General features: G+C 42.3%; 1 protein-coding gene across 1 annotated transcript in view; it reads right to left on the bottom strand.

Moving 5' to 3' along the window:
• Positions 1-7,228, bottom strand: part of NT5DC3 (5'-nucleotidase domain containing 3) — a 65,793-nt gene extending 58,565 nt beyond the window's left edge. Inside the window, exon 1 of the mRNA XM_011968647.1 lies at positions 7,148-7,228. The gene's annotated coding sequence lies outside the window, so the exon portion shown is untranslated. The remainder of the gene's footprint in view (positions 1-7,147) is intronic.
• Between the last annotated feature and the right edge of the window lie 4,834 nt (positions 7,229-12,062).

The raw sequence follows: 12,062 nt of genomic DNA, 5'->3' as shown, positions 1-12,062 counted from the left end.
TTTTTGGAGACGGAGTCTCACTCTGTTGTCCAGGCTGGAGTGTAGTGGCATGATCTCAGCTCGCTGCAACACCCCGCTACCCAGGTTCAAGTGATCTTCCTGCCTTGGCCTCCCGAGTAGCTGGGATTACAGGTATGCACCACCATGCCCGGCTAATTTTTGTATTTTTAGTAGAGATGGGGTTTCACCATGCTGGCCAGGCTGGTATTCAACTCCTGGCCTCAAGTGATCCACCCACCTCAGCCTTCCAAAGTGCTGGGATTACAAGCGTGAGCTACTACACCCGGCCTCTCCTGCATTCCTCTAGACTTTTACCACATACATGTGTGTCCCTACAAGTAATCTATAGTATTTTTATGTGTTTTAAAAACCTTTTATAATTGGTAGATATCTGCAACTTTTTTCTTTTTACTCAAAATTATTCTTGTGAGAGTCACCCATGTAGGTATATTTCTGTAGTTCTAGTTCAGCAGATAACACGTTTTCTATAAAGGGCCAGTTAAATATTTGGGGATCTGCATAGTCTCTGTTGCAACTACTCACCTCTAACATCCAGGAGAACCAGAAACAAATGGGTGTGGCTATATTCCAATAAAACTTAACATACAAAAAGAGACACCAGGCTACAACTGGCCCATGAACTGTGGTTTGCAACCTTTCTTACAGTTAATAGTATTTCCCTTTAACATCATTTCAATATTTGTCTGATATTAATAACTTGCTGGTTTTCTTTGGTGACCATTTACCCAAGGTATCTTTTCCCATTCTATTAAACTCAACCTTTCTACATCTTTGTTTTGGAGTATATCTCTTATAAACAGCATCCAGTTGGACTGTTTCTTGTATCTGATCTGACAATCTTTTAATCTGAGGTTATCATGATAATTCATATATTTGGAATTATTTTCCCCATCACATTCTATACTATTTCTTGCTTTTTCTGTGTCTTTTACCTTCTCTCCTACCCACTTTTGGATTGATTTCAACATTGTCAATATTTGTTTAGATTTATTCACTTGTCTACCAATTTCTTTTTTCTCCATTTTCACTTGCATCTAAGACCTTTGGAAAATTTTTTTTTCCTGACACATATACATCCTTTAGAAGTTCCTTTAGTGAGTTCCTTGATGGTAAAGCTCTTAGCTTTTAATTAAAAAAAAAAAAAAGTGTCTTCACATTCTTTCTTAAATGATGATTGAACTAGATACACAATTCTAAACTGACATTTTTCTGTCAGACTTTGAAGTGATCTACTGTCTTGAAGGGTCTGCTACCACTGTTCAAAAGTCTATCAGTCTCCCAGTCCTTTGTGGTAATAATACCATCAATAATCGTGGTTGACATTTACAAGGCACATACTACGCAACAGGCACTATTTTAAAAACTTTACGTACATTAACTCATTTAAACCTACCAATCCTCAGAGACAGGTATTATTGTTAGCCCCTTTTTACATATAAGGAAACTGACACACATAGACATCATTTGCCCAAGGTCACATGGCTTATAAATGATGAAGTTAGGATTTGATCCCAGGTATGCTTGCTCCGTGGTCTATATTCTTAACTACTATGCCTTTGGGTCTTTTTGGCTACTTTTATGGTCTTCTCTTTGTCTTTTGTATATATTACTTCTTATTCATCCTGCTTGGGATTTGCTTTGCATTCTAAGTTTGAGGATTCTGTCTTTCATTTGTTTTGGAAATTTTTCAGCAATTTTTTCTTTGAATATTTTCTCTCCCCCATTTTCCAATGTCTCCTGCTGGAACTCCAATTAGACATATGTTTGACATCTCACACTATCAGTCTGTCAACTGCTTTCATAATATCCATCTCTGATTATCTTATCTCTGGATAATGTTCTCAGAGTTATCGCCCAGACCATTAATTCTTTTTTCTTCTTTTTCCAATCTGAAAGTTAAAACCATTCCACCAAAAGTTTTAATTTTAAAGATTAAAACTTTAATTTCTAAAATTTCTCTTTGGTTCTTTTTAAAACCTGCCTGATCATTTTAGTAGCTTCTTATTTTCTGCTCACATTTTCCATTTCATCTTATTTCTCCAAAAGTTTCAAACATTCTTAGGTAGCACCACATATATTCTTTACCTAATAATTCTAGTATCTTAAGTCCTCCTCATACTAATTGTGCTGTCTGCTGATTCTGCTGGTTCTCCCTTATGGTGGCTTATTTGTGTATTTTTAAATTTTGGATTGTAAGCTCAGATCTAATCTTGAGAATCCTGGGAGGCCTGGGCTTAAGGTCTATTTATCCAGAGAGTTTGCATTGACTTCTACCAGGAGTTCCAGATCACTATCACTCAGTTTCTCAGTTGGATTTGTGATATGGTTTGGCTCTGTGTCCACCCAAATCTCACCTTGAATTGTAATCCCCATAACCCCCATGTGTCAAGGGCAGGAAGAGGTAACTGAATCATGGAGGCAGCTTCCCCCATGCTGTTCTTGTGATAATGAGCGAACCTCAAGAGATCTGATGGTTTTATAGGCATCTGGCATTTCCCCTGCTGGCACTCATTCTCTCTCCTGATGCCCTGTGAAGAAGTGCCTTCTGCCACAATTCTAAGTTTCCCAAGGCCTCCCCAGCCATGCTGAACTGTGAGTCAATTAAACCACTTTTCTTTATAAATTACCCAGTCTTGGGTATTTCTTCATAGCAATGTAAGAATGGACTCATACAGATTGTCAGACAATATAAGAAGAATAAATTCAAACCCAAATCCATGTGAGGACAACCCTATGATTACAAGGTCATGGGAGACTTCCAAAACCTGCCCTCGAACACACAGAAAACATACTTAGAGCAAAGACTAAAACAGACAAGTTTCTCTGTTGTCTCCCTGCATGGAAGGAAGCACTCCATGGCCACCAGGTTTACAGGAGAGTCTCCGTCTGACAGACAGACAGAGAGAGAGAGAGCGCGCGCGCATGTGCGCGTGCCCAATGCCTAGTCTTCCCTCCCAGCAGGCAACAAATGTTCCCAGAACGGTCACACTTTCAAGGCTGGTCATCATTCTGGTTTCAGCTTCCTCTTCTTTTTTTTTTTTTTTTTTTTTGGAGACAGAATCCCGATCTGTTACTCAGGCTGTAGTACAGTGGTGTGATCTCAGCTCACTGCAACCTTCACCTCGTGGGTTCAAGCCAATTATCATGCCTCGGCATTCCAAGTGGCTGGGATTATAGGCTCATGCCATCTCACCCAGCCAATTTTTGTATTTTTAGTAGAGACAGGGTTTCACCATGTTGCCCAGGCTGGTCTCAAACTCCTGTCCCCAAGTGATATGCCCACCTCAGCTTCCCAAAGCTCTGGGATGACAGGCCTGAGCCATCACACCTGGCCTCGGCTTCCTCTTCATTGTTAGTCCTTGAGATTTCTCCAGTTTCTCAGAGTTCAGTTATAACTTCAAGAGAAGGTCCTTTGTATTTTTTTCAGCATGTGGGTATTCTATACAAAAAGGTTTTTAGACTATCTAGTCTGCCAGATTTCTGAAAGCCAAAGTACAAAAGAACTCTTGAAGGTTAGGGGATATCTGTTTCCACATGTCTTTAAGAGTTCAATAAAAGATTGGTTTCTAAACTCAGTCTGTAAAAATGTAGATTCCTGAGCCTTACCTCCATATTTTAGGAATCAGAATCTCCAGGGTTAGAGCCTCAGAATTTCCATTTTTAAACAAGCTTCCCAGGTGATTCCGATGTGCCAGTTTGAAGACTACTGAATTTTTTAATTTGACTTACCTTCAAAAGATGGCAAAAAAAAAAAAAAAAAAGTATTTTCTTTTCACTTCCTCTTTACCCTGCCCAGAATTTATACCCTAATGAAATGGGAAAACGAACTCTAGATTTCAACTGGTAGATCAGTCAGCCACCTCCATGACAGTTACAGAAAACCATAACACTCAGCAGCAAAAGTCAGGCCAAAAAATATCATTATTCCAGGCAGGCTTCTTGACCCCAGCAGCAAATTTAAATCTAGAAAACAGTCTCCATGCTGAGCTCTGCCTCCATAAGGATCATTGAGCATAACAGCTCAATCCTTCAAACTTTCCTAAAGAGTAACAGAAGAACTAAATGAGCACTGGGTCATCAGAAGACACTAAGATGCCCCTGGAATCCCCTGAAATTATACACAAAATCGTTTGTGTGTGCTCAAGTATTATATGTAATAGTGCAAATGTGTCATTTTATAAAGACAAAACAGCTTTCTCCAGATTCTGGGAGGGTCCTATGACTCCATTACTCTATATCCCTGCTGCATAGAAAAAACACATTTCTGGTTGTATAAGGAAGCATCTTTCAGTATTATTAACATATGTTCTTATTAGGCACAGTATTATAACTTCCCAAGTATATTCCGTAGAGCCTCAAAATAGAGTTATCACCTCAAAAAGGGGCCTCCGCAAATTTACTTGGGAAGCACTAAACCTACTTCCCCCCGTCACTCATTTTGGAGATTCATTCATTTTAAAGGCTCTGACTCACTGGCTCCAAAGCTAGCTCTGAAAAGCCCAGCTACAAAGAAGCTTCTTTAACGTGTATTTTCTACATCTCTTTAACTACATCTCTCAAAAGACTGTGAAACAGTCTGAGAAATAATTGGTTTAATTTTAAAATTATCTCAAGAGTGTCTTTAACCCAATGCAGTTCCTTGAGGAATTTATGCTTACTATTACTATTTACTGTATTTAATATTATATATTATATAGAATGATTATTATCCTTATGTCTTATGCTTATTTTATACATGCTAAGTTACATCATCATGTAGACACAGTCCTCACTGAATACAGTAAATAATTTTTGACTGGTTAGTAAATGGTCTCCACCCAGAACTTTGAATAAATCTTTCAACACCCTATAAAAGCTTCTAACTAATCCTCATACTTCTTTCCACAACTCAATACAGTCTATAACCCCAGCCAAGTAGTGAAACGTTCTAAATAAACCAGGCTCCAAGATTAATTCTAATGAAAAAAAAAAATCCATGAGACTAACAAAACATAAGGTTGGAGCGACCCATCTTGGAGGAGTACGAAGGCTTCCATTCTGTACCTAACAGGACAGGCCAAGTATCTGACGAGCACACCTGGAAGGCCAGAGCTTGAGTTCAAAGAAGATACATGCAACATAAAAGCACAACAGACAAGAGAACACACACAAGTATATCCAGCCCTTTCAATTATAATCACACAAAGATTTCTTAGAATCATTTTAGAATGAGGATTCTCAACCTTGGCACTACCAACATTTGAGGCCAGATAATTCTGTTATGGGATATTGCCTGTGCACTGTAGGATGTTTAGCAGCAACCCTGGCCTCTAGAGGCCAGCAGCACCCCTTTTCCCCCAAGTTGTGACAAAAAGGTCTCCAGGCATTGCCAAATATCCCTTGAGGGACAAAACTGCCCCCTCCAACTCCCATTGAGAACCACTGCTCTAGGGGGAAACCGCAGCAGCTGACGTTTTTGCTAGAAGTTTAAACCAGTATTTCTTTTCCTAAAAATATAAAGAAGCCTTTTTTTTTTTGAGTTGAGTTTGATACAGGATGCACAAACATTCACATGTCCAAAAATCCCAAGTTAAAAAAGGAAAAAAGGAAAACATTCCAAGTGAGGGACTTTCTACAAAGTATGTAATCAGTACTCCTCAAAACTGTCAAGGTCATCAAAAACAGGGAAAAGTCTGAGAAACTGTTATAGCCTAAAGAAGCCGAACAGACATGACAACTAAATGTAGTGTGCTATCCTGGATGGCATCCTGGAAGAAAAAAAGGAGGGTAGGTAAATACTAAGGAAATCTGAGTAAACTACAAATAACGTATCAGTATTGGTTCATTAATTGGGACAAATATAGTAATGTGAGAGATTAATAAGAGAAATGGCTGTAGGGTGTATAGACACTATGTAATTTTTCTGTAAATCTAAAGCTGATCTAAAAAATAAAGTTTTTAAAAAAACTTTTTAATTAAAATGACAAGAAGGATGTAAGAGAAAGGGTAAAACAAAGCTTTAAAAAGCACTCTTCCCCTGTGCAGGCTTCAGTCTGGGAGCCCTTCAAAGGGAAGACACCTAAACAGATTATTTGGATGAAGGAAAGAGATCAAGTGGCCACAGAAAGTGAGAAAATAAAATTATTTTGTCCTCTTGCAACTGGCGGTGGGGAGATCTATATGTTTTAAATGAATTCATCAGTATTTCTTCTGACAGCGCCTTCCTAAAAGACACAGCTCAAGGGTCAGCCTCAGAGACACATTTCCTGCATCCCTGAGCCCCTGGGCCTCGTTGCTTGCCTCCCAGGAGGTAAACTGTCATTCATCTGTTTACCAGAATCCCCATCCATGCAACACTGGTCCCCAGCTCTCCACAGGCAATAACTCAGCCACTGTTGAACCCTCCCTATCAGACTCATCCGACTGTGAACCAGCAGCTGTCAAACTCACTGCTGGGTGCTTAATAAATGCTTGTTGGATGAACTCAAGCTAGGTACATAAATTCACACAGACTTCAAAAAGAGGGGAGAAGGAATGGTGCAGTCCTGGACAAGACAAAGAAGAAAAAGCCTCATGAATGCCCCCACATTCTCAGGGGTAATAGGGACCACATGCATTTGTGCTGCGGGCATGAAGAGGAGATAGGGTCCGCCGAATCCTGTACCTCTAACACTTGAATACTTCTAACACTTAAAAAGACTTAGATGTTATTCAGTGCAGTGGCCTCATTTTACAGAGACAGAAACCAAAGCCAGGAGGGATTAGGTGACTTGCTCAAGGCCACAAAGCTAGTTATGGCACTGCCCTAATCACAAGGAGACCCAGACTCTAGAGCTAAATAACCCACCTCCACCTCTTACCAAATGTGCTAAGGCTGACAATTATTTCATAATTAATAATAGCTGCTATCTACTGAGATTCTGCTGGGTGCCAAGCACACACTAAAAATCTCCACATTAATTCCATATTGCAATGGAGGAAACTAAGGTCAGAGAGGAAAGTAACATGGCTGTCATACTCCAAAGTCCTCCTTGGACTGTCACACACCGAAGTCCAAAATCTGGTCCCATGGTGTATTCATCCGTTTTCACCTGCTGATAAAGACATACTCCAGACTGGGAAGAAAAAGAGGTTTAATTGGACTTACAGTTCCACATGGCTGGGGAGGCCTCAGAACCATGGCGGGAGGTGAAAGACACTTCTTACATAGCGGCAGCAACAGAAAAATGAAGCAGCAGCAAAAGTGGAAACCCCTGATAAACCTATCAGATCTCATGAGACTTATTTACTATCATGAGAATAGCATGGGAAAGATCAGCGCCCATGATTCGATTACCTCCCCCTGGGTTCCTCCCACAACACGTGGGAAATCTGGGAGACGCCATTCAAGTTGAGATTTTGGTGGGGACACAATCAAACCATATCATTCCGCTCTTGTCCCTCCAATCTCATGTCCTCACATTTCAAAACCAATCATGCCTTCTCAACAGTACCCCAAAGTCTTAACTCATTTCAGCACTAACCCAAAAGTCCACAGTCCAAAGTCTCATCTGAGACAAGATAAGTCCCTTCCGCCTATGAACCTGTAAAATCAAAAGCAAGCTGGTTACTTCCTAGACACAATGGGAGTACAGGTATTGGGTAAATACAGCCATTCCAAATGGGAGAAATTGGCCAAAACAAAGGGGTTACGGGCCCCATGCATGTCCAAAAGTCAGCCAGGCAGTCAAATTTTAAAGCTCCAAAATGATCTCTTTTGACTCCAGGTCTCTACAAGGACTACATTTAGTTGTAATGTCTGTTCGGATTCTTTAGGCTAAAACAGTTTCTCAGACTCTTCCCTGTTTTTGATGACCTACAGTTTTGAGAAGTACTGGTTATATACTTTGTCAAAGTCCCTCAACTGGAATGTTTTCCTTTTTCCTTTTTTAACTTGGGATTTTTGGACGTGTGAATGTTTATGTATCCTGTATCAGCGTGACATCCAGGTCACGCTGATGCAAGAGGTGGGTTCCCATGGTCTTGGGCAGCTTTGCCCCTGTGGCTTTGCAGGGTACAGACTCCCTCCCAGCTGCTTTCACCGACTGGCATCGAGTGTCTATGGCTTCTCCAGGTGCACAGTGCAAGCTGTCGGTGGATCTACTATTCTGGGGTCTGGAGGAGAGTGGCCCTCTTCTCACAGCTCCACTAGGCAGCGCCCCAGTAGAGACTCTGTGTGGGGGCTCCCACCCCACATTTCCTTTCCGCAATGCCCTGGCAGAGGTTCTACATGAGGGCCCCATCCCTGCAGCAAACTTTTGCCTGGGCATCCAGGTGTTTCCATACATCTTCTGAAATCTAGACAGAGGTTCCCAAACTCAATTCTTGACTTCTGTACACCCGTAGGCTCAACACAATCTGGAAGCTGCCAAGGCTTGGGGCTTCCACCCTCTAAAGCCACAGCCCAAGCTCTACCTTGGCCTCTTTCAGTCAAACCTGGAACAGCTGGGACACAGGGTACACAGCATGGGGACCCTGGGCCCGGCCCACTAAACCACTTTTCCCTCCTGGGCCTCCAGGCATGTAATGGGAGAGACTGCCATGAAGGTCTCTGACGTGGCCTAGAGACATTTTCCCCACGGTCTTGGGAATCAACATTAGGCTCTTTGCTACTTATGCAAATTTCTGCAGGTAGCTTGAAGTTCCCCTCAAAAAATGGTTTTTCTTTTCTACTGCATTGTCAGGCTGCAAATTTTCAGAGCTTTGATGCTGTTTCCCCTTTAAAACTGAATGCCTTTAATAGCACCCAAGTCACTTCTTGAATGCTTTGCTGCTTAGAAATGTAAAGTTCCACAAATCTCCAGGGTGGGGCAAAATGCTGCCAATCTCTTTGCTAAAACATAACAAAAGTTACCTTTGCTCCAGTTCCCAACAAGTTCCTCATCTGCATCTGAGACCTCAGCCTGGACCTTATTGTTCATATCACTATCAGTATTTTTGCAAAGCCATTCAACAAGTCTCTAGGAGGCTCCAAACTTTTCCCCATTTTCTTGTCTTCTGAGTCCTCCAAACTGTTCCAACCTCTGCCTGTTACCCAGTTCCAAAGTCACTTCACCATTTTCAGGTGTCTTTTCAGCAACACCCCACTCTACTGCTACCAATTTACTGTATTAGTCCATTTTCAAGCTGCTAATAAAGACATACACCTGGGACTGGGAAGAAAAAGAGGTTTACTTGGACTTACAGTTCCACATGGCTGGGGAGGCCTCAGAATCATGGCAGGAGGTGAAAGACACTTCTTACGTGGCGGCAGCAAGAGAAAAATGAGGAAGAAGTAAAAGCAGAAACCCCTGATAAAACCATCAGATCTCATGAGACTTAGCACTATCATGAGAATAGCACAGGAAAGACCGTCCGCCATAATTTAATTACCTCCCCCTGGGTCCTTCCCACAATACGTGGGAATTCTGGGAGATACAATTCAAATTGAGATCTTGGTGGGGACAGAGCCAAACCATATCACATGGTGATCTTCCCCATCCCATGCTTCGGCTGTCTCATGCGCCAGGCACTGTCCTAAACGCCTTTCATGGATGGACTCATCCATTCCTCACCTGAACCCTAATGATGCTAGTGCTACCTGCAGCCCCATTTTACAGATGAAGAAACTCAAGCCTATTTTGACCTCTCAGTTCTCACAGGCAGCAAGCAACAAACCTTATCCGTAAATCAGGATGGCAAAAATTTTGCCTGCAGTATCTTATAAAACTAAACATGCAATTACTGTTTGACCCAGCAATTGTACTCTCGGGCATTTAGAGAAATGAAAATGTATGTTCACACAAAAACCTGCACACAAATGTTTACAACATCTTTATTTGTAATAGCCAAAGACTGGGAGCAACCCAAATGTCCTTTGAACTATGGGTAAATGGTTCAATGTAGTTAATCTGTGGTTAAACAAAGGGTTAAACTGTGTTATGTCCACACCATGAAATAACAGCAAAAAGGAATGTACTGTTGATATAGTACACATAACACTGGATAAAACTCCAGGAAATTATACTTGGTGAAAAAAACAACTCCAAAAGGTTACACTGTGTACGACTCCATCAGTATAACATTTTTTAAATGACAACATTTTAGAAATGGAGAATAGTGCTCCAGGGATTGCGGACAAGGGAGAGCATGATGGGGGGAGGTGGGTGGGGCTATAAAGACAGAATGAGGGAATCCTTATGATGAACTGTTCAGTCCCTTGATTGGTGGTGGATATATGAACCTACATGTGAGAAAACTGTACAGAAATACATTCGTGCTCTCATGCATGTGCACACACACAAGTACAAATAAAATGAGGACACTCTGATCTGTGGCCTGTATCAATATATACTGTTGTGATAATGTATTACTGTTTTGCAAAATGTTACCACTGGGAGAAACTGGATAAAGCGTATGCTGGATCTCCCTCCATTAGTCCTTTTCTGTTTATTATTTACACAGGGTTTGGCTCTGCCACCCAGGCTGGAGTGCAGTGTTGCAATCTCAACTCACTGCAGTCTCAACCTTCCAGGCTCAAGCAGTCCTCCCCAACTCAGCCTCCCAAGTAGCTGGGACTACAGGTGTGAGTCACCACGCCTTCCTAAATTTTGCATTTTTTGTAGAGACTGTGTTTTCCTTTGTTGCCCAGGTTGGTCCTGTGCTCAAGAGATCTGCCTGCTTCAGCCTCCCAAAGTGCTGGGATTACAGGCGTGAGCTCACACCTGGCCCCTGTATTAATTCTTAAACTGCATGTAAATATACAATTATCTTAATAAGAATTACAAGTTAAAAAAAACTTGCCTGCACAAAAGCTGGGCTAGATAATCTTCTATATTTCTTTCATCGCTTAAGACCTGCAAAATTCCCAATGTCTCCAAAGCCAGTCTTCTTTCCACTACACCACACAACAGCTTCAAAAGCCAAAGCAAAATTAACTCTTGGCAAAGGGAAACGAAGACAATAAGCCACCATTTCACAGAATTCTGCATTGCTAGTCATTTTACGTCCCCTCTGAAAATTACTAATTAGCTTTTTTCATTAAACTGACTTCTGGCCAAAAAATGGAAAATCTGATTCTATAAAACGTTCTTGTTCACCCAATAATCTCTCCCTATCTCTATGTGCCACCTCCAGAATAAGAAGTAATCAGTATACAAACTTCGGTTCTGAATCCTCCTTGGAAGCAACAGCGACAATGGATTATTGGTTCCCAAATGGTCAGCGGAGCACAAGAAACAGGACAGTGGGTCAGGAGCTGAGACAGACCCTAAATTCAGGCGTCACCTTGGCCAGGTCACTTAAACCTGAATCTCGCCTTTCCCATCTATAGAATGGGGATGTGGAACCTCCTTCGTAGACTACTGGAACAATTTAGAGATAATCCACGTGCCTGGCACTAGTATTCATTAGTTCATTAGTAGTAACAACTGAGTCAAGCTCATTTTATGCACACCTGGCCATGAAGTTCCCATTCAAGGCCTTATAATCCCCACCTCACCGAGGTTAACGGATAATCCAGAACCTTCCCCACCTGGACCTCTCCTCTTTCAAACACCGCACAGCTCAGCTCATCTCCTCATCTCCTCTCCAACCCCACCACCCCCCCCACCAAAAGGAAAACAGAGCAGCCTCGGGACCGGCCACCTGCTCAGCAGCCCCGCTCCTGGGCATGTCTGCGCCAGCCCGAGTCGGCTGTTACTATTATTACTACTGATGAATAATAACACCTAACGGTGCGTGGGAGTGGCCGACTCCCAAGGGAGATGTGCGGAACTCCAGCCCCGCGCAGCCCAAAGCCCCTTAGATGCAGATTTCGGGCTAAAAATCCTAAGAATATATACAACAGCTTTCCCGGCAGGGGAAAGGCGCGAGTTGTGAAGTTGCTAGAGTGCATTTTTCCGCGGTTCCCCGAGTCGCTTCGCAGGGGCGATGCTGCCTGCGGCTGAGGGTGTTGGGACCGGGGTTCGCGACTGGAGGCCCTGGAGGTCTGCAGCTAGGCTGGACCGGGTCCCAGGGCGCCCGCTTCCCAGCTGAGCGCGCAG

The sequence above is a fragment of the Mandrillus leucophaeus genome, unplaced genomic scaffold (assembly GCF_000951045.1).
Source record: "Mandrillus leucophaeus isolate KB7577 unplaced genomic scaffold, Mleu.le_1.0 Scaffold852, whole genome shotgun sequence".
NCBI lineage: Eukaryota > Metazoa > Chordata > Mammalia > Primates > Cercopithecidae > Mandrillus > Mandrillus leucophaeus.
This window is presented reverse-complemented; position numbering and strand designations above follow the sequence as displayed.